Below are 23873 nucleotides of genomic sequence, written 5' to 3' on the forward strand. Positions count from 1 at the left end.
GCTCTAAGCCAAATTATTATTTTATTTATTATTTTGTAATCTTACTTATTTTTATCACAGTGATTTATAAAATAATTGTTATTAACTTAACAGAAAATAGCATAGGAAAATGTAGCTGTGCAGGAAGAAATAATAAATTTGATAATATAGACTATTGGGACTTAGGGTCTAAAAGTAAGTATTCAAGTATGCAGAGAACCCAACTAACTTTACTGAAAAACAAAGGACAGGATGAGTTTCAGCAGAGAACAAAAGTTGGTAAAGCAACTCAAAGTTTGTGAGTATGACAAATGGGCACCATGGGGAAGAAGGATTGTTGTCTAATCCAAAAATATTATGCCCCAAACTTTAACCATTTCTGAAGTCTCTCTCAAATGTGGATACATTCTTCATTTGATCCTGATTTTTAGAAAATCCAGGGAAGCTTTGCACAAGCATTCTTCAGAGTAATGCCAGGTACTTCACTCTGATTTCTATGTTTCCAATATGAGGTGGAGATGCATGAACAGATGCTGTTTCATCTCTGACTAATTCCTGTTTTTCTTATATAATTCTCCAGGTCCATAAAAGCTTTACAGCTGGGTCTAACAACAAGGCTTGTTGAATCTCATTGCAGTTCATTCTGATGAAAGTTGTAAGACTGAAAGGGCAGTTAATTATTTAAGCTTCAAGGATGTAGTCCCTACCCCAATTGAAAAGGTGCCATGTAAAAGTTGTGGTGCTGGGTGATGCAAACAAAGGAATAGATAAGACACAATTGTAATAATCCCCAAAAGCTCACTGCATAGTAGGAAAGGTAAAACGTTACCACACAACAATGACGTAACCCATAATAGATGAAGTATTAATTCACTCTATTGGGGACATGATGCAGAAGATTCCAGAGAAGAAGTCACACGGATGGAATAGCTAGCCTTTACTGAGAGCTTATGACAGGCCAGGCATGGTACTGAGTGTTTTATAATCACTACCTTAGTTAATCTTCTCAATCATCTGAAGAGGGTTTTATGATAAAGGCCATTTTAGAGATGAGAAAATGGAGGTTTTAAGATGTTAAGTAACTTGCTCAACGTCCTATAGTTAATGCATGGCAAAGCCAAATCTCTACCCCCAGGCTGCAGACTCCTCTGTTCAAAGGGTGTCATATCTATCTCAATGGAAAAGTATCCTCAAAAGAACAATCAGGATTTATCAAGCGGACAATGAAATGCCCCAAGTTTTCTACAAAAAAAGTTTTCTGTAATAGAAATGCAACCTATAACACTGTTGCCCAAAGTCAATTTACCATAACATAAGCAACTTCGTTCTATAAATTGTGAATAGTCTTGAAAGTTGCACAAAAACAAAAATTTCTGGAAATAGCTTTACTTTTATAAAAATCAACTTTATTGAGGTATATGTTTCAGTCATTTCCCACCTCAACCACCAGCCCTGGGCAAGCACTGATCTGCTTTCTTTTAGTCTAGATTAACTCTGTTTTTTTTTTTCTTCTTTTTTTCTTTCTGTTGTTTGTTTGTTTGTTTTTCAGAATTTCAAGTAAACATAGAATTATGCAGTAGTCAGTCCTTTGTGTCTGGACTCTGGCTTATCATAACGTCTTTGAAATTCATCCACATCAGTCCACTTCTCAGTATTTTGTTATTTTCTTCTTCTTGAGTAGTAGTTTTTTGCATGGCTATACCACAATTATTTACCCATTCTCCTACTGATGCACAGTTGAATTATTTCCAGGTTTTGGTAGAAACCAGCATGGCCTTTAAGATGGCATATAGAAGCTTCCTCTTCAGAAGAATGAACTATCTCATCATTCATCTGCTTTACAAAGTTTGCAGAACTCCTTGATTTTGGACACATTGGGCCTTTGATTCTGGCTCCAATAACTCTGTGCTTCTGCTGGTCAAGTGCCCTTCAGCTTTGACTCATAATCCTCTATTTCTACGTGGTTCTTAGCCAATTTTGACCTATGATGTTTGCTTCCATTCATATCATGTGAACTCAGAGAATTACCATCTATTTAAATTGACCTATAATAATATCCCAATACAGTCATCATGAGTTGAAGGTTGATGGCAGCAGTGAGCACAGCACAGGCCAATTCTCTCAAATTACCTATCTCCTCTTCCTTTGCCATAGATTTCCAACATTAATGGAATTCTGCCTTTGAATCACTCTTCCCCCTATAGTCAATCAAAACATGTTGGATTAGTTGAGAAGGAAATTGCAATGCATGAGAAATGAAGAAATATCTTCATTACCGTGCTCCTTGATGAGAGAAGACAAAATTGTGAAAGTAGTGTGGGCCAGCAAAGCTGGCTGCATAGCCAGGATGTCACAGGGTGGTGGTTTTTGTGCTATACTTTCTAGTCTAAGGCTCCTGCTCACAGATGAAAGGTTACAACCTCTGGTTTTACACTAAATCCTCCCAGATCCACAGTGGAGATACCTGGAAAGCCGCATAAATAAAGTGCTGTCTGTCTGCAGAGCAGAGCGATAATCTGCAGAATCCTTGGTGTTTCATGCTCTCCATCATTATTGGCAGGTCCAACCTGATTGCATGGAAATGAGCTGACCCTCAGCAAAAGGATCTTGAAGTAGGTCAGAAATTTATCATTGCGGTAGATGGGAAACTTGCTTTTTATTTGCCCATGCTTTTCCTCAGACAGTAAGTCCCATTGAACTTAAAGTGACCCACGATTACAATAGCCATTTTATCTTCCAAATGGGGAAGAGGAGGATTTGGGGACAGTACATTTACTGCCTTTTCTAAGGAGCTCTAAGGAACTTTTACAAACCATATCCTCTAAACTGTTTCCCTGATTTTATTTTTGCATGCTGTCACCTACCACAATTCAGTCATGGCAGTGTTCATTCATTAATACATTCAAGGCCCTAGGTTCTTATTTAGTATATTCAGGTAAAAAAAAACCACAAACGTATTTCCACGTATATTTTAAAAGGTTTATTTTTTTATCATCTTTACATAGAATTTGGGTAAATTAAATGACAAGTCCTTACACTGCCAGAGTCATCTCTGTGCTTTAATTACCACCCACTCCACACAGGATTTAGGCCCTGAGCACCTACAGTGAGGAACAGTGGTTAGAGTTCTACGTTCAGGCCAGACTATAGAGGTCACATTCTAGCTCTGTCTCTTGCTAGCTTTGTGACCTCAGGCAACTAGCTTAGACTCATTGTGCCTCAGGTTTACCACAGTATAAAATGAGAATGATAATACAATAATAATAGGAACTATCCTATAAGCACATTGTGAAGATAAAATGACAAATGCCTGGCACAGAAGAAATGCTTAATTAAATGTAAGATATTATTATTGCCGTTAGCTCCTCTGGAGTTAAAAGAATAAGTGTAGGCCTGTATTTCCTTCCATAAAGACAAGTTCAATAGAGTTGAGGGGCAGAGTAGTGAGGTCTATACAGAAAAGAAGCAAAGAGATTATCAGACACTATCAGCATTTTGCATTGATATGAGGCAGGTTTAAATCATGTGTCACATACTCACAGACAGCATCAGGTATTGTGTGAATTTTGCAGAACAGTCATTTGGTACAAGAGCAGTAAGAGCACTGTTGGGTTCATCTGGGAGGATTTGCCAGAGGAAGGGGGACTAAAGCAGAGCTTCACAAATGGTGAAGCTATCATCTTATACTTAACTAATATATACTCGTAATCACGTACAATGGAATATGCAAATATTAATTCAGCTATTATTATTTATATCTATTTTTCTTTACGATGCCTAAGTATTTGCTACTGTAGTTAATTTGAAACTAGGAAGGATCATAGGACATTCAAAAGCCACGAGAAAAAAAAAGGGGGTGGATTTTGCTCATTTGACTGAGCCCATCATCACAGGCAATATGTTTTTAAGAATGTTCCCTAAAAAGCAGGAGGGAAAGGCATTTCAGAAACAAGACAGTCCTAAGTTTTATTTTTTTTTGTATTAGCATTGACTTCATCTTTTATTTTTCCCGTCCAAAGATTATTTCCCAACACATTCCTGAGTGAATCCAGGAGACTGCTTCTTCCTTTTCCAACAAAAATGCAAATCACATACAGTGGATCCCCATTTAATAAAGGTCCCTGGAATTCCGAGAATGACAGGGGAAGCTAGACTCATTTGTCTCATAGAGTAGCCCAGTGTCAGAATGCCACAGTGGGTCATAGATACCAGAGAGAATGCTATTTATATTAGGATAAACTACGAAAGAGATGTTTATGATGTCATAATGGATCAGAGTTATATTTATGACTGTCCAGTGAGCAACACTTTAGTCGTGCCGAGCAGATGATTTTTATCTACCATAAACCCAGCTTAACCAGTGTATTGTTTCCATTAACATGTAATGTATGAAGAATATGCTTACAGAATATTTAATATCTGAAAAAAATCATAAGACCTTTTTAGCTAGTTGTAGCATAAGAACACTTTATTTGGATTTAACAAATTGCTAACAAATGATGATTTTTCATTTTCTACTCCTGAGTAATCAACAGCAGAGAGTGGCAAACTTGAACTGTAAAGGGCCAGATAGTAAATATTTTCAGCGTTTTGGGCTGAATGGTCTCTGTTGCAACTTACCCACCTCTGTGGTTGAAGCCAGAAAGCAGCCAGAGATGATATGTAAATGAACGACTGTGATTGTTTTTAAACAAAAAGTTAACAAAAAAAGGCTGCAGACCAGCTGTGGTTCTCAAGCCATAGTTTGTCCACCCAGAGTCTACAGTAAATTAATTTGAAAAGATAAATGTTTACTGTTTGGTTGTCCCTAGTCTGTCTTGCAGGTTATGGTCTCTGTTTAACAGCACATATCACAACATGTCAATTAAAATAAACAAGGAAAGATCAAAATTAGAAGATACCTAGTCTTGTTTTCTTATGTTCTTAACTACAGGTCAAACAGCATGCAAGGATTCATTCTTTGGACCAGAAACAGTGTTTGGAGAAAGGATGCAGAGTTGAAAAAGACACAAGTCCTTTCCTTTTATATCTAAAAGATATAAAGATAACCTATCTACACAGAGAAAGAAAAAAAATAGTTAAAAGAATACGAAATTTCAGAGGGCCATAAACGTCATAGGGCTAGAAAGCTGAGAAACAAACAAATAGAATATACTACACTGGGAGCAGAAGGGACTAATAAATGTCAATGGGGGTATTACTTTGGAAGGTTTGTAATTGGATTTGCCTCTTTATATACGGTGGCAAGTAAGCTCACTTGTATATTTTGGCTTATCCTATTTTCTTTATAGCCACCTCCTCCTATGCGTTGGGGCTAGTGCATATATGGGTCCCAGGGATGCAGACGAGGGCACGATTTTATCATCAGAATTGAGATTTTGAATTGGATTAATCCTTTTTTGGAGCATATTACCACAAATTCCTGCCTCCTCCTTCTATGCAGTTTGCTTTGGGACTCAACTTTCTGCCTGATTCATCTGCAGTAATTTGAAGGACTTTCCATTCTGGTTAGTCCCCTGTGTAGACCCCCTAAATATGAACTCATGGAGTGATAAACAGTGGCAAAGTCTCCCCTGCAGAAAGGCCATTCTCAGACTTGCTTATTTTCCCCAGAAGACAGCTAAACTTTCATGTGAGTGGCAAAAACTCTGTGAAGTTGCCCTCCTAAATACTTTAGAAATGCCATTTAGCTGGTACTGTGAAAGAGAACTTGAGAACATTCAACAGTGATAGAATTACATTTGTTCTTCATTCAATCTTGGTGAACTTCTTTGGCACTAGAGCATATTGCTTTCACTGTGCTGTCATTTCTGAAAACCAAATTGCACAAAAACTTTTATAATTACCCAAGAGAACTTCGAAATGGGTTTAGAGTCATTCCATGAATAACAACACTGACACAGGCTTCGCAGCGTCCCGGCCACATGCACGCTCTGTGACTCATCGACTCTTTGCTGCAGTCAGGACAGGTCCTCCCACCTGACTGACAGAGAGACTGAGGCTCAGAGAGGCCAGGATGACACCCTGGGATTTCAGATCACATAGTACACCCATCTTGTTTTATAGAAGAGAGAAATAAGGTCAGAAGGATGAAGTAACTTGCTCAGGAAAGATGTCAGAGGGTGATGTCATAGAGTCAGGAAGGGACTAATTGTAGGCCAAAGCTCTTTTCACTGTTTCCTAATGGTTCTTTACTTTGTGCTCATATATCAATTTAAAATAAAAGAGACAAAATGAAATGATGAAATTTATCAACTGACAGCTCAAAGTAAACTGGTTGCATTAAAAGCAAAGCCTTTCAAGAGGCGAATGGCACCAGGTGCCAGGAGGCTTAAAATAAAAGCTTCAGACGCCTTGACAGGAGAGAATTAAGCTCTGGGCTTCCTGTGATTCACCCACCACCATCTACATCTGGTGGCTGTCTTCTCGTAGATTTTTGGATAAAATCAGAGTTTGCACATGCTTCTATATATGGATTAATAGTTAGACATGGACTTTAAAAAATAGTTAAAACGTCATATCCTTCAAGATTCTGCTAAACCTGCACTACCAAAAATTATGAATATTTTTGCTTATACTTTGAGTTTAATTATTGTACAGAGTGAAGTGTGTCATTTCTGAAATGAATGGCTTATCATTTCTATTCCAAGACCTGGGACATTGTCTGGCATATAATAGGTGCTCAGCAGATCTTCATTAAATCCACACAAAATATTTCTTTTTACTATTGTAAAATGAAAAAGGAATTAACCAATGTGTAATAATAATGATAATAATAACAATAATAATAAATTATGGATAATAGCATTTTTGAATGCTTATTATGGCCTTGCAGTGTTTTAAGGGATTCACGTGGATCTACCCTTTTAATTCTCAAAACCGTTTTGTAGGATTCAATTAGTACACATTATACAGATAAAAGAAACTGAAGCATAGAAATATTAACTGTACCATAGTCCCAAAACTAGAAAGCAAAGGTTCCAAGGTCAGCATTTAAACTCAAAAAGTCTGACCTCTCATCTAGCTTTTTAGCTGCAAAAATAATAATACCGAGTTACTGCATTTTCATTTTACTATAGTGAATGTAATTAACACAAGATGGGATTCAAAATTATATGTAGTTATTTTGGTCAATAGCATTAGCAATGATAGATCTTGGCAAGCTATAAAGATATTTAAGGATTGAAAGTCCTCATTATTCTAACTTACCCATCTCCACGTAACAGAGACATAAATTTGGAATGTCCATCCAAATTCCAACTTTTAAAAGTGCTGGGGAAAATCATATCATTTTCATATATTGTCATCCACATATATTGGAAGATTGCTAAGCATCACATTTAGATCCAAGGGCTAACTCAATTTATATCTAGAAACAAAAAAAACTAAAGTACTCCAAAGAAGAGATGAAAATATGATTTTTTTTCCTTCTCACATTTAAGAGCATAGAAGTAAGAAGTCCAACAATTTAAAGGACCTCTTAAAAAAAAGACAAAGTATTTAATGTGTACTCTGAGTATAGCATTAATATGTCCTTGTAAATCCATGGTCCTTCTCCTGTGGGTCTGGGGGAGGCACAGATTAATGAAATAATCACACACACACAATGCAAAACTACAATGTGACAGAGTTAAGGAATTAAGACAAAGAGGTGAACCTTGTTCTAAAAACATCTGAAGGGAGGATTTTATCTAGGGTAATCCATAATGCCTTTCCTGAGGAATCTTTTGATGCTATTCCACTTAGATTTAAACCCTCACCACCCCAACAAAAATGTTAGCCAAGACTACCGATGGCCTCCACATTGCTTAATTCAATAGTCTATTCTCACCCTCATTTTACATTGACCCATTTGCAAAATTTAACATGGTTCTCATACACTCCTACTTGCTACAGGTATTTTCACTTGGCTTCTAGAATATCCTATTGTCATGGTTTTCCTCCTATCTCATGAGTTGCTCTTCCTGGTCCTATTTGCTAAGTTATCCATTTCTGTAAAATTTCTTTTTAATTAAATTTATTGGGGTGGCAATGGTTAATTAAATTATATAGGTATCAAGTGTACAATTCTGTAATACATCATCTATATATTGAATTGTGTGCTCACCACTCAAAGTCAATATACGGTGACGGAAGGAGATTTGTATGATTTCTTAAAATTGAGTCCTTGGATCTCTGCTCTTCTCTATATACAGATTCTCCCTTGGTGTTGTCATCTAATCTTACAGCTTTAAATATCAGCCATATTCTGATGCCTCCCACTTGTATATATTCAGACCAAACCTTTCTCCAGAACTCCCAACTCACATATTCAACTGCCTACTCAACATCCCCACTTGGATACAGAAAAGATCTCTAAAACTTTGTATGTCCCAAACTGATCTCATATGCTTCTCCCGAACTTTACCACCTCCAGTCAGTGACCACAGCATATTTCCTGATGTTCAGGGCAAAAATCTTGGTGTCGTCATAGATTCTTTAATTTCTTTTTTATCCCACAACCTGCTTGTTTCTACCTTCAACACATATCCAAAATTAAACCACTTCTTATTACTTCCATTGTTAGTTCTAGTCGCCAACATCTCTTGCTGTGATAACTGCAAGAGTCTAATTGGTGGAATTCCTTCTGTTCTTCCCCCCACAGTCTAGTCTCAACATAATATCCAGAGTTGCTATAAATCGGTTCAATTATTCATTTGATCAAAACCCTTCAATGAAACATGAAGAGCAGAAAACATATTTTATGTTGGAGTGTAAAGAAGATGACAATATGGAAAAGACAAGATTTATAAACATTAGGGTACTTGAACAAAAATCTAAACAAATGGAGAACTATCATAAAACTATGTTCAACTAGTATTGGAAATAAGGCTTAAATTTTATACATTTTTTCCAATTAATAAAGTTTTGATGGAAAATTATGTTATGGAACCCAAAATAGCAAGTTAGAATTCCATATCTATAAGACCCCACATATAAAGAATAAATCATCAGCCACTCTTCATTCATATGTGATCTATTAATAATTTAACTACAGTGTACTAGGTTGGTATAACAACAGGTAGTAATTGGGATTAATTTAATTATGGTGAAAAAAATTATATTTTATAAATAAACATGTATAGCTAAAAACGGCATTTAGCATTGCAATTAATAACTAACCCATCAAAGAGTAGGTGGCAGATAATTCATATCATTTCATTATAATTAATATTATTCAAAATAAGTTGTTATCAATGGTAGTTTTAAACTATTCTTGTGATAGGGTGAAATTTGAATTATAACATTTGATCAATGTATGTTAGTAGCTATTTACCCACTCAAATAAAAAAATACATATATATATATATATATATATATATATATATATATATGCTAATTGTTTAGCTCAATTCCTTCACTCTTATTTTCTTATTTTGACCCTATATATTATTTACAGACTGTGCTAAATGGTTTAGCAATTATATTTCTTTGTTTTCCTTTATTTTTGGTATGTATATGCTCATTTCGTCTTCTTGGATAAATTACAAGTAACTCAAGGGCTTATTTTGCCTTTTCATTTCCTCTAACCCTAAGAATATTAAAAACATAGATGATGCTAAGTTAACATCAGTTTATTTGGAAATCTCAACAAGATAACCTCTATGCTTTAGAATATATTCATCTTCAGAAACCTAAGTAATAATTAGCAATAGTCTTATAATAATACATGATTACCTCTCATATTTTTTTGTGTGTGTTTTCTTTTTTTAAATTAAAGTTTATTGGGGTGACAATTGTTAGTAAAGTTACACAGACAATGTATTACAGAATTGTACACCTGAAATCTATGTAACATCTGATATTTTAAATGGACTTCAATTTGAGCTTTCTCTTTTCCTACCTTGCTTTGCATATCTTCCAAAGACCCAGAAAGTGAGCTGAATCTTTCCGTTGCTCTTTTTATTGAGAGATTTAGAATACTTCCAATTCCCAAGAATAAAAATAATCTGTCATAGTATCACTTGCACATGCTGGCAAAGCCACCATTTTATCCTCTAAAGGAGCAAAGTCCTAATCAAATTATTCAGGATAGCATTTGCACAAATCTTAAAACTGTAGAATTCACAATGGGTTGACATAGCTGACTATTTCCAAATCTTTTGCAATATCTCTCATATTTTCATGGTTTTCCATCTCCCACAGAGTGCTTCTTTCAATCTGTTACTTACTTTCTACATGAAAACTCACTCTGAATCTCTCCTGCTGCTTAAGCGTACACTCCCTGATGTGTTTACAATTTATTGTGGTCTATTTTCCTTTTTCCAATAAAGGTGAATTTTACAGTCCCTCTCACAGTGACCAGTGTGAAAAAAGCCTTTAGAGTTATAGCAATGACAAGCAAACAACACTGCATACAGTTGGTACTAAATCAATGATATGTGACTGAAAATGTTTATTGTCTCACCATTTTGATATAGCAAATGCTGAACAGAACTTACAACTAAGAATATGTAGCAAGCGGTGGGAATGAGAAAAGGTAGTTACTGTTTTTTTTTCTTCAACTTGTACTTTTATTGAATCCACAAAAAGTTTTGCTGTGCTTAATTATTATTATTATTATTATTTTTATTTATTTATTTTTTTTCTAGAATAGCAGCACAATGAGCCAGGTATGGAGGTCATCTAAAGACGTAGTAAGATGACTTATGACCAGGCTAAGACTCAGAATCCAGATCTGGCTCACTTCTCCAATCTATTTGTTCCTCATAATTTAGGCCACACGCCATTTCACACATTTGTCCTTCAGTCTCATCTGCATGAAAAAAACCTAAATGTTGTCCACCTGGAAAATTCATCTTCATCTTTGAAAAATTAGTCCTGGCAACAGTATATTGAGGTTCTTTCCAAGTGTGCTCACCAACTATTCCCTTCACTCCCAGTATAGTTCATCACTTACAATTTGGTTCGAGCTGTTCAAATACGCTTTTGCACAGTTTACTCATTTCCCTGCAGCTATTCATTTGTTTACATTCCTATATTGCTTATTATGCAATTTTTGTAGCTAGGGTCCATACCTTCTGAATCATTTGATCCACTCTGCTTATCACAGGACCTGAGACAAGTTTTAAGTATTCAATTAATTGAAGGTTATTTTTTTGAATGTTAATGTCCAGAGGAGTTAGAAAAATTTTGGACATGAAACCTTATCCTCAGCTCAAGTTGGGAGTTTGAGAATTTTGCTTATACCCTGTGACCAATTCCGATTCATCAGAGAAATAAATGTGATTTAGATTCATATAGGTGGGGAGGCAAATTTGTCAAACAGTTTAAAGATGGACTGTTCTAATGAAAGAAGTTTATTATTGTAAATTTATATAAATAACAAAAACAAGACAAAGAATGTATTATCAAACAGAATATATTATTAATGGATTAGTTCACTATTAATGGATATTAACTTTGTGTAGTTTATAAATATATTTTTACATGCATATAGATGGTTCTTAACATTGGAAAATGTACTGACTAGGTAAAACTTCTCTTTTTTAGTATTGATAATTTAGAGATTAAATAGTTAATGTCAAGAATACTCTCACTTGGGCCTCCAGTGAAATTTTAACAATATAATCCCAATGAAAATATATGAATTAATTCTGTAAAGGGACAACAGTGATTGGAACTTGAACTAAAAGCATATTTTTAAAGAAAACATTCTCAAAATAATAAGGTTTAATGTTATCTCTGAATAAATTAAACACTACCATTATGAAAATATATATATTATGAAAAATATATATAATGAAAAATATATTCATTATGTGTATATATATATAATGAAAATATATATTATGAAAAAAATATATACTATGAAAAAAAATATATATATATACATATATATGTATATATATATATATATAATGAAAAAATTTTTTTTTCATTAGGAGGTACCTGGAACCATAAACAGAAAATAAAACATTTCCAAAGAAGAAATGGGTTAGAGGAAAAGAGATTATTGCTATTCCCAAGACTATAGACTCAGTTTTTATGAAGAAAGTATTAATAGGAATCTGAATATTGTTGGGAAAAACTCTGTTAGGTCTCTGTGAATTTCAATTAATTGTGTATAATAGACTTACTGGGCAATCAGATTGTGATAATTTAGAAGAGACATACCAACCTCTTCATGTAAGGTGTTCATGAGTGATTTTTCTTTATTTTCTTTGTTTCATGGTTGTAATCAGATTCACAACGTGAAGTATCATTAATCCCACATGATAATGATACTCCCACCATGATTTATGGAAAAAGGTAAAGCAATTCTGATATCCGACAATAGTTACAGTCATTTTGTCTTGTCCCTATGGACATGTTACTTTGTTGCATTAACTTCAGTAGTTTTGTAAAGCTCAATAGTGTTCACATATAGTATTTAAATATTCTCATATCATAGGATAATGATAATATTAACTTGAGAAAATAAAATGATAAAGGATGGGTTTGTCTTTCTTTCCGGAGATTTAGTAAAAATCATTCAGAAAACATATTAGCATTCATCATTAGATGTAATGTAGTCAAATCATATTAGACTGTATCAGACTCAAAAATAGAGTCTGAATTTGATTAATTATGCTACTTCAAAGATATAAAATTATTTGGCATCATGTAACTCTAAAGGAATTGGCTTAACACAAGGGAAAGAAACAAACTGCACATGTGTTGAACATAGTAAAACTTTAAAATTCTTACATTTGATTCCATCTCAACAAAAGATTTTAGGAGTGAAAGTATAGTACTTACAGTATTTTGTAGAAGAAAAGTCTTCTAGGAAAATTCATCTTGAATATAAATAATTTGATGATGGACTATGATTTTGCAAGATTTACTTAGAAAATCAGGTATAAACTTTAACCTCTACAGAGTTTTTGAAAGATAATAAAATTTGGAGTAAAGAATAATAAAATAAAAAAATAACTGATTGTTTTACCTTACTGGTTAATGTAATGTTTCCTATACCATAGGGTGTACATAAGACTCTACACACCAACACAATTTTCTAAGAAGAAAAATTACATATAAGCAAGTGCACAGAAAAGAAAATAAGATGTTGTATAACATACTAGAATTATACTCCAGAAGACTGTTTTTGTTTATTTATTTTTTGTTATTTGTAAATAATTCACAGCATTTAAATAGTTTATTCTTGGACCAAGTTTTTGGTTCTAGGTAAAATGTATTTTTCTTATTAATCATGAAGCCGTAATAGACAATAGATAATACAAACAGAAGATTGCTCATAGTGTTTCCTCCGTATTTCTCCAAAAATATTAGGAATTATCCTTCTTACTGGATTTTAAATTACTACTTGAACACCTTGAAATTGTTATTTATGTTAGCTGCATAACATTAAAAAAATGGTGAAATACTAGGATTAGGAATACAAATTTCTGTACCAAAGTAAACCTTAATAGCAGGCACAAAAGCCATTCTCTTCTGTGAATGATACTAGCCAATCAATGAGAGAAATATTCATCTAGGTTGGAAAATGGATCGTAATGATTCCAAAGATCCAACAGAAAATAAATATAATTTTGAAGTCAACACTCAGGGAACAATAAACGTGCAAGTAACGGAAGCACTGCTCATTCTTATGTGTAACCCATAAGAAAATGATGTGTACAAGAATTGAGTTTGTGAAAAAGAAATCTTCCCTTGCCAGTGGTTTTCAATTATTAATTGGACAGGTAAGGACACTGATGAATACAAAGTTTTTACATTTAACTTCATCCTACAGACTCCTCATTGGAAAGAGTTGTTGGTATTTATTTTATATATATTGGACTATGACTTGTGAAAATTTCCAGTAAAAAATGTGAAGTTATTTTGAATACTTCTTTTGCCTTTATTGATTGTTTAGAACAAAAACCTTAATATGCTTTAGAGAGTGTGCAAAGAAAAGAACAGGAGTGTGATGTCTACTGAACTTTATTTTTTTTAAGACCAAATTGTCTTTTATAAAATGACTGGTTCTCATTCTTCTTTACTTAGCAAGTTAGGCATGGGTTTAATTAAATCTGCAGTAGGATTAAGCCCTATGTGTACTTTGCATGCAGCCTAGAAAGCATTCATTTCCAAAAAGGATTGCACATATATTTAAAAAAACATTAGAAAAAAAAAAAAAAACCCAGGTGAGTTTCATGTGTATTTCTTTGTTTGCGAAAGTCTATTGAAGTGCATTTATGAGGCCAGAGTACATATCAGGAAAGCTTATTCCTCAAAGCAAATTTAGTATGCTATAATTAGGATCATTATATGCATAACATAGAAAATCATGGTTTTAAAAATTGACTTGTGAGGAGATCCAAGATGGTAGATTGGATAAACACTGTTCCTGCTTCCTTCCATGAACACATTAAAATTACAACTAAATTATAGAACAGTCAACCTGGAGAATTATCTGAAATCTAGCAGAACATCAGTTTTATAACTAAGAATATAAAGAAGAAGCCATGTCAAAACTGGTTGGAGGGGTGCAGACACAAAACGGGCTAGCCCCAAAACTCCCTGTGGCAGTTGAGAACCAGGAAGGATATGTTGGCCACAGAGATTCCCCCTGGAGAAGCAAGGGAGCCCAGCTGCAAACCAATCTCCCCAGCATGGAGTACTCGTGCCAGGGAGAGGAGCCACCATAACATCTGGCTGTGAGAAACAGTGGGGATTCTGACTATCTGGGTGGGAAGTAAGGCTGTGGGAAACCGGCTCATACACAGACTCTTTTACTTGCAGGCACACACTGTGGGCTCCACCAAAGGGACAGTAACTCAGGGGTGTCAGAGACATCCAGGGGACAGATTGAAGTGTGTAGTTTCATAGCAAGGGCTGGAGGAGAGATGCCATTTTCCCAGTGTGGGATCCTCTTCCTGTGCAGCAGGCGCCATCTTTCCTGTGTTGAGTCCTCCCCATAGGCCAAATCTGAATCTTATTGGTCTGGTGAGCTCTGCTTGTTCCACCCTGCTGACTCACTGAGAACCTGCCCCACCAAACTCACCAACACTGGTGAGCAGACAAAAAAACACAGGAAGGGAGCCAAAATGAGGAAATAAAGAAATGTATCCCAAAGGAAAGAACAGGAGAAAACTAACTAAATGAAATGGAGGCAAGTAACCTACCAGAGACAAAGATCAAAACAATGGTTTCAAGGATGATCAAGGAACTCAGTGAGAACTTCAAAAAATAGATGGAAAGCATAAAAAAGGACATAGAAAACATAAAAAAGAACCAGTTAGAAGTGAAAAATACAATAACTGAAATGAACAATGCACTAGAAGGAATCACCAGCAAACTAGATGAAGCAGAGGATTGAAGCAATTTGGAAGACAAGGTAGCAGAAAACACCCAAACAGAACAGCATAAATTAAAAAATAAAAGAATCCCCACAAGATGAGGACAGCTTAAGAGCCCTCTGGGACAACATGAAGAATAGGAAGATTCACATTGTAGGGGTGCCAGAAGAGGTAGAGAGAAAACAAAGGATTGAGAACCTGTTTGAAGAAATAATGAATGAAAACTTTCCTAACTTGGTAAAGCAAATAGATGTAGAAGTCCAGGAAGTGCAGAGAGTCCCAAACAAGATGAACCCAAACAGGCCCACACTGAGACAGATTATAATTAGAATGGCAAAGGTTAAAGACAAAGGGAAACTCCTAACAGCAACAAAGGGAAAGACAACTGGTAACTTATAAGGGAACTTGCATAAGCCTGTCAGTTGATTTCTCAACAGAAACTTTACAGGCCAGAAGGATTGGCACAAAACATTTATCAGGATGAAAAGCAAGGACCTACAACCAAGATTACTCTAACCAGCAAAGCTATAATTTAGAATCAAAGGACAGATAAAGAGCTTCCCAGACAAGAAAAAGGTAAAGGAGTTCATCACCACCAAACTAGTATTACAAGGAATGTTAGAAGGACATTTTAAGATGGAAACAAAGAAACAAAAAACCGAAAAGATCAAAATTATGAATAAAAAAATGGCAATAGCTACGTATCTATCTATAATTATTTACCATGTAAATGGGTTAAAAGCTCCACTCAAAAGACACAGGAATCCTGAATGGATAAGAAAAACAAACAAACAAACAAACAAACCCTTACATATGCTGCCTATCAGACAATCACTTCAGATTGAAAGACATTACACTACTTCGAGGGGACATGTGTATTCATATGTTCATTGCAGCATTGTTTACAATGGCCAAGATGTGGAGGCAGTCTGGATGTCTGTCGATGGAAGAGAGGATATAAAGGAGGTGGTACATACTGGTATATACAATGGAATATTGATCGGCCAAGGAAGGGAACGAGTTCTTGCCATCTGCAGTGGCATGGATGGACCTGGAGGATATTGTGCTGAGAGGAATGTAAGACAGAGAAAGACAGATGCAATGTGATTTTACTTATATGTGGAATCTGAAGAACAAAATAAATAACAAAAACAAAACCCAGAAACAAACTCATAGATACATAGAACATATTGATGTTTGCCAGATGGGAGGTGGCTTGGGGTGAGTGAAAAAGGGGAAGGGATTAAGAAGCACAAATTGGTTGTTATACAGTAATGATGGGATATAGGGTATAGCATAAGGAATAGAGTCAATGGTATTGTAATAACTATGTATGGTATCATATTGGTACTAGACTTGTTGGGGTGATAGATGGTAGGGGGTTGCAGGCCGGGTGAAAAAGATGAGGGGATTAAAAAGTACAAATTGGTAGTTACAAAATAGTCATAGGGATGCAAATTGGAGCACAGAGAATATAGTCAATAATATGGTAATATCTATGTATAGTGCCAGGTGAGCACCAGACTAGTCAAAAGAATCATTTCTTAAATCATACAAATGTCTAACCACTAAGTTGTACACCTGAAATTAATATAAATTGATATTGAATGCCAAGTGTCATTGAACAATTGAAAAGCAAGGGAAAAGATCAAGGGGAATAAGAGGCCTACATTTCTAGATATAAAACAAATAAGTCATGGGGGTGGAATGTACAGCATAGGGAATGTAGTCAAGAATATTGTGATAGTGTGGTACAGTGGAAAATGGTTGTTGGTCTTATCACGATGATCACTTCTTGAGGTATATAAATGTGGAATAACTATGGTGTATACCTGAAACTAATATAATATTGTATTTTAGCTATATTTTAATAAAAGTCTTTAAAAACTGACAGTCTTCAGCCAGAGTTGCCATTGTTTCCTGTTCCCACAGTGCTTGGACAGAAACCCGCCTCTCATTCCCCCATCCCGCCGGCCAAGCAGATCTAGCCCTCGGCCACCTCATCACATCCCCCTAGGACCTCTGGAAGGTTTCTGCCACCGCTCCAGCAACGCAGAGCCGCCACTGTCTCGCCTTAGCCGTCCCGCAGTGCGCCAGAACTACCACCAGGACTCAGAGGCCGCCATCAACCCCATATCAACCTGGAGCTCTATGCCTCCTATGTCCTCCTATCATGTTTTACTACTTTGACCATCATGATGTGGCTTTGAAGAACTTTGCCAAATATTTTTTTCACTAATCTCATGAGGAGAGGTTACATGCTAAGAAACTGATGAAGCTGCCGAACCAGGGAGGTGGCTGAATCTTCCTTCAGGATGTCAGGAAACCAGACCATGACGACTGGGAGAATGGGCTGAATGCAATGGAGTGTGCATTACACTTGAAAAAAAGTGTGAGTTAGTCATTGCTGGAATTGCACAAACTGGCCACTGACAAAAATGATGCCTATTTGTGTGACTTTATTGAGACTCATTACCTGAATGAGCAGGTGAAATCCATCAAAGAATTGAGTGACCACATTACCAACTTATGCAAGTTCGGGGCTCCTGAATCTAGCATGGTAGAGTATCACTTTGACAAGCACACCCTGGGAGATAGGAGACAGTGACAACAAGAACTAAGCCTTTGGCTGGCTACCAGTAGACATGGGGGTGACTTCCTGGTCATCAAAGCAGTACATGCATGTTGGAGTTACCTTTATCTTTTATAAGTTGTACCAAAATCATCTACTTATGTTCTTTCATTTGTACCATTTCACCAAATAATTTGGTACTCCCCACCTCCCCCCAAAAAAAATCTCTAAAAATAAATTAAGTGTAATAGAAAGAGAAAAACTAATGGAAAAATAGTGGAAGAATTTGTATCCTAAACCTTCTAAATGTACATTAAAACTTTAATATAAAAATAATGAAGAAAAAGAAAAACTGCTAAACATAAAAAAAATTGATATTGCTCTGGTAGGTTTTTATAGTTGACTACTCTAGAATATATTTTATTTATTTCATTTTTACATAAATCCTTAATATCACATAATAATAATTTTAAGAATTCACTTTTGTTAACCAATTAAAAAAATATTTCTACGTCTTGTGACCATTTTTCATCCCCACTTCTCATCATCCCCACTCTGCAAAGGAGGTGACACAGAAAATTTCACCAGGTAAGAGGTGGAGGAAGAATAATATTCCCAACCCATTCCACCCTACACACAAAGTCAATTGATGGAGCAATTAAGTATACTAAAACCATCTGCATATTGATTTAACAAACTGTACAGCAAATATAAATATTATGCTATTATGGAACTTTATTATAGAATTAAAATTTAAACATCATTAGTCCAAGTTAGCAAAAGAGTTTACCAATTTTCCTGAGATATATTTGAAAAGCTTTGTAGTCAATGGGAACTTTTGCATAAAAAAGCAAAAGATTTCTATTAGAGTGTTTACTTTTCTCTACTCCAGAGAGCCTGAAACTCCCAGCTGATTTCATTTATGATCACTTTTCAGCCTAACTTCCTCCACAACTGTTAGATGGCATTGTGCCCTCTAACAAGGTACTATGCCAGTTTTTCTAGGACACACATGCCAATCAAATGTGGGATTCAATAGAGAACAAAGCAAATGCCATCTCTTCAGCAGGTTTCTATTATCTCTGGCATTAATACCTATTAACACAAAATACATCTTGAGTGCTAAAATTAAAGTTATGAATTGCAGAAGAAAACATAGCATGGTAGACATAGGTGACTGAATCTTCCCACAGACAAGTTTAATTCTAGGAGGCCCATGGAAATCGATTAAGCATAGAGGTATCCTACTACTCAACAGTGTCTTTGGAATTTTAAGCAATTTATGAAAAGAGTAACAACATGGTATTTTAAGAGTAAGCTGTGTTACCCCCAAATTAGTGGTTAGCCCAATTATAAGAGTGACAACTAGAAGCTACATCCAAAAACACTAAGTGGAATGCTATACAAAGCAGTATGGCTTACAACTTTAAAATCAATTGCTAGTAGATTACTTAACTATTCCTTTTCTGTACAAACCTACATGTCTAGATGTGCAGTCCTGAATATGTAGTTTCTAGGTCATATGTCTATAACTCCAATGATTGCCACACTGGAAATTTCACTCCCGGTAAAGAATTTTACCTAGTCCAACTCATTCCACCAAGGAGGAAAAAAATTGAATTCATTGAGACAACTAATTAGCATCAAGTAAGAATTCAATCCCAGTTATCTTTATGTCCTATCCTTGGCCTAGTAAGCTCTGGATTGTTTCAAGTGACTCTTTTCTTTACTTTTTCCCCTATGTCATATTCATATCATGTTTGTGGTATAGAGTGCATTCATATTATGTACATATATAATAACATACAATAAAAGATTCCTAGTAAAAGTAACACATACTGTGTGCCTAATCAATTAATATTTACTAATTGTTTATGCAGTTTTATTTTCTCAATAATTAAACAGTGAATTTTCATATCTCCATTAAAATTGATATCCCTGTTGAAGCTAATCAATGACTGGCAAAATAAAGTGCTTTAACTCAAAAAGGTCTCCATGGGATGAACTTGTATCAATGGACACCTGCATTGTTATGACCCATATGTACCTTTGTCCTAGCATTTGTCACCCTCTACTATTCATTTGTTTGGTTCCCACTTTGGAAAGGGAGTTCTTTTGGGGTAGTGCTAGGCCTCATTCACCATCAAACCCATTACGATTGCCAAAGAGTTAATGCTTAATAAATGTTTGCTGAATAAAAGGATGTATAAATGCATGAGCTGGTACATTGCTAAAATGACCCTTGGCTAACCCAACTGATTGTCTTTTTCCTGCCTGGTTTGTTTTCAAAGATTTCTCTTAGGAATGAAAGCATGTGAATAAGACTTTTCTTTCAATCGCTCATTCATGACAACAGTTTTCTTTTTCTTTTTTTCTTTTTTTTACTCATGGGCATGAACTATTAAGGCCTCTCAGAGGAAATTATTTTAATTACAGAAATCAGAACAGCTTAATTGTGAATATGCAATGTGAGCACTTTACATAAGAGATTAGTTGCTTTTCCCTTCATTTCTTTCCTTTCTCTTTAATAATTCTTACAACACACAGTCAAAATATTCCCAAGATTTCAGCATTTTGGCATATCTTTCTATTCTATTTAACTACACTTAAGGCAATCTACAATGTCGATACTTGAAGACTATGAAACCACATTAATAATTCACTGAACTAAATTGTGATCATGGAGTCAATAAGCGTCTGGATAGATGAGTTCTAAGATATAAAGGGGAAGTAGGAGCAAGAGAATAGTTGCTTCAGTAACTCTGGAAATAGTATGAATATTTATATTTACATATAGATAGCTGATATAGATATTTTGGAAATATAGAATACAAATGAAGATTCATTACTCTTTGACAGATCTCAAAATACTAGATTGTCTAGGTGATAGCAAAACAAATGCATGGTTTCTCAGCATATATTCAGTCATTAATCTTTCAGTTATCTACAGTGACTTTCTGCACGGATGTCCCAACAAACATACAATGGATCTACAGTTCTGTTGAGTAACCACATGCACTGAGTATTTACTTTCTTTTTTGGTGGGGGACGTAGAATTCTAGAAAGACCTACATTACACCCTTTTCTAAAAGCATGAGAAATTCAGGGCACTATTTACAAGAAAGTGGGAGATGTTATACTACGTATGGACATTACCTCTTTCCACTATTCCAAACATAGTAAGACTAAAAGAAAGGAAAAAAATCATATAACAGCAGTAATGATATTTATTCAATGGCTACAATACCCAAACTGCAGTAGTGATTGGCCTGAAGAATAGTAAAGTTGGAAGGCACATTCCTTCCTTAGGTACTATGTTACAGTCTTCAAAGTGAGGAGGCCCATCCTACAGGAAAATGTGAATACAATAAAGCACCATACAAAAATAACCTCAATATGAACATGGTAAAAGCATAATATAGAGGTTTTGAAATAAGGCTGACTATAAAATCTGAATATCTCATACACTGTTGGTGGGAATGCAGACTGGTGCAGCCATTATGGAAGGCAGGGTGGAGGTTCCTCAAAAACTTACAAATAGAATTACCATATGACCCAGCAATCCCTCTCCTGGGTATCTACCCAAAAAATGTGAAAACATTTATCCATAAAGACACGTGTGCTCTAATGTTCATTGCAGCTTTGTTTACGGTGGCCAAGACATGGAAACAACCAAAATGTCCTTCGATAGATGAATGGATAAAGAAGTTGTGGTATATATACACAATGGAATACTATTTGGCAGTAAGATAAGATGATATAGGAACATTTGTGACAACATGGATGGATCTTGAGAGTATGATGCTAAGTGAAATGAGTCAGACAGAAAAAGCAGAGAACCCTATGATTTCACTGATATGTGGTATATAAACCAAAAACAACAAAAGAACAAGACAAATGAGAAACAAAAACTCATAGACACAGACAATAGTTTAGTGGTTACCAGAGGGTAAGGGGAGGTGGGGGATGGGAGATGAGGGTAAGGGGGATCAAATATATGGTGATGGAAGGAGAACTGACTCTGGGTGGTGAACACACAATGGGATTTATAGATGATGTAATACAGAATTGTACACCTGAAATCTATGTAATTTTACTAACAATTGTCACATTAATAAATTAAAAAAAATCGGATTAGGCTGTAAGGACCTTCCTGGAGACACTAGAAGTGGCAATAAGTAGGTTTCAGCAAGTTTTGAATGAGGAAAGAGAGATGATCTGATGGGGAGAGGAGAAAAAGGCATGACAGGTATTGAACATGGCAGAGAAACTGTTCCAAAAATTTTCATGTGGAGCACAGTTTGAATAAATTCGCTATTAGTGAAGCTGGACATTGAGTTGTAACTAATGATACAAGGCAGCGAGGTGAAAGATTGGTTGAAGACTTAAGGCTAGGCTGCCCACTTTCGCCTTGTCAATCTCCTGTAGAAGGGGATCTGTCATTTCACGTTTGGATCTAGCAAGAAAGCTGAGCACTCAGTAAACATTCCAGCTCATTGGAGTACTTGATAAACATATACTGCTGGGATTTATGAACAGGACAGTGACTTAATCAAACTGGATGTGATGAAGATGTTCTTAGGATGCCTGAAAGAAGGTACAGAGCTTAAACTTGGGAAAGTTGCCTTGAGTGGGCAACAGCCTATGCCTGAGGTGATCAGAGTTTAGATTTTAGCAGAAACTAAGACAATAGAAAGGGAGAAATATAGATAGAAGCAACTCAGACAAAAAAAGACCTATAATGAGGCACAAACTGATTGTGCTGCTCTAAATTACCCTGTTTCCCCGAAAATAAGACCTAGCCAGACCATCAGCTCTAATGCGTCTTTTGGAGCAAAAATGAATATAAGACTGGTCTTATTTTACTATAATAGAAGACCGGGTCTACATAACATAACATAAAACATAACATAACATAACATAACATAACATAACATAACATAACATAACATAACATAACATAACATAACATTACATAACATAACATAACATAACATAATGTAACATATTATAATACCGGGTCTTATATTATTTTTTGCTCCAAAAGATGCATTAGAGCTGATTGTCCGGCTAGGTCTTATTTTCAGGGAAACATGGTATTAATCTCAGTTTTCAATAGATCAGTTTGTAGGGTCACTGAGTACCAAAAAGGAAATACAATTGTAGATGTTGGGCTGAAGACAAAGTAAGAATTGGAGGGGCAGATAGACATAAGTGATCCACAAACTATCTCTCTGTGGAAAATACTCTGACATACTTGTAAAGTCTCAAACAGGTTTTTGACTCAGCAGTGGAAAGTAGAGAGAAAATGACACTGTGTAACAAAAATCATGGGATGTTGACATTAAATTGCCTGTCCCCTGAAATTGAGTCAAAGTTGTGCTAAAAAAACTGCTAACCTAATATTCTGGGCTCTCTTGAGGGAAATGATTTTAAACCTCACAATAAATTAGTTTACATATTCTAAATTGATTTAATGAATAGAATTATAAAGTAAGTGTAAAGTCAGCTCTCAAGCATCGTGGTATTATGACCCTGCAGGAAAGCTGTGTGCCTCCAGAACACAGTGGCTGCCACAGAACTGGCTACTTACGCCAGGTTGATCTGATTTGTATCTCACAAAGCAAAACCCAATAACAAATCACAGTTTTGTCAATCTTGTCAACCCCAAGTGCATCATTTTATGCACCCAAATGACAATTCTCTAAAACTGCATTTTCTCAGATTCTTTTAAAAACTATGTGATAAAATGTTTTATGACAAACCTCAGAGAACCCATACTTCAGGGGCTTTTAGCTGAAGTAACCTTCTTTACCTAAAAGAACCTTCTTTACCTAAAGTTTATGGAAATACCCTCAAAACTATCTGAACAAAAGTTAGTCATGTGGTTTTGAGTTTTTCTACCCAGGAATGGGCCACCTTTAGGAGTATTGGGACTTCTTTTTAAGAGCCAGCTTTCTCTGTGAGCCTCCCCCTGCCCATGATAATAATTGGGCAGT

The 23873-nt window shown here is 35.4% G+C and overlaps 1 protein-coding gene and 1 pseudogene across 3 annotated transcripts in view; one reads left to right on the forward strand and one right to left on the reverse strand.

Annotated features, from left to right (window-relative positions):
• GPC6 (glypican 6) overlaps nucleotides 1-23873 on the reverse strand; it is a 1046737-nt gene that overhangs the window by 488925 nt on the left and 533939 nt on the right. The gene's annotated exons all lie outside the window — the stretch shown is intronic.
• On the forward strand, nucleotides 13505-17910 carry LOC308496598 (ferritin heavy chain-like; annotated as a pseudogene). Its single transcript has 2 exons — nucleotides 13505-13585; nucleotides 17235-17910. The product of its transcript is annotated as a ferritin heavy chain-like (transcript).

This window comes from Rhinolophus hipposideros (assembly GCF_964194185.1).
Source record: "Rhinolophus hipposideros genome assembly, chromosome: 4".
Taxonomy (NCBI): domain Eukaryota; kingdom Metazoa; phylum Chordata; class Mammalia; order Chiroptera; family Rhinolophidae; genus Rhinolophus; species Rhinolophus hipposideros.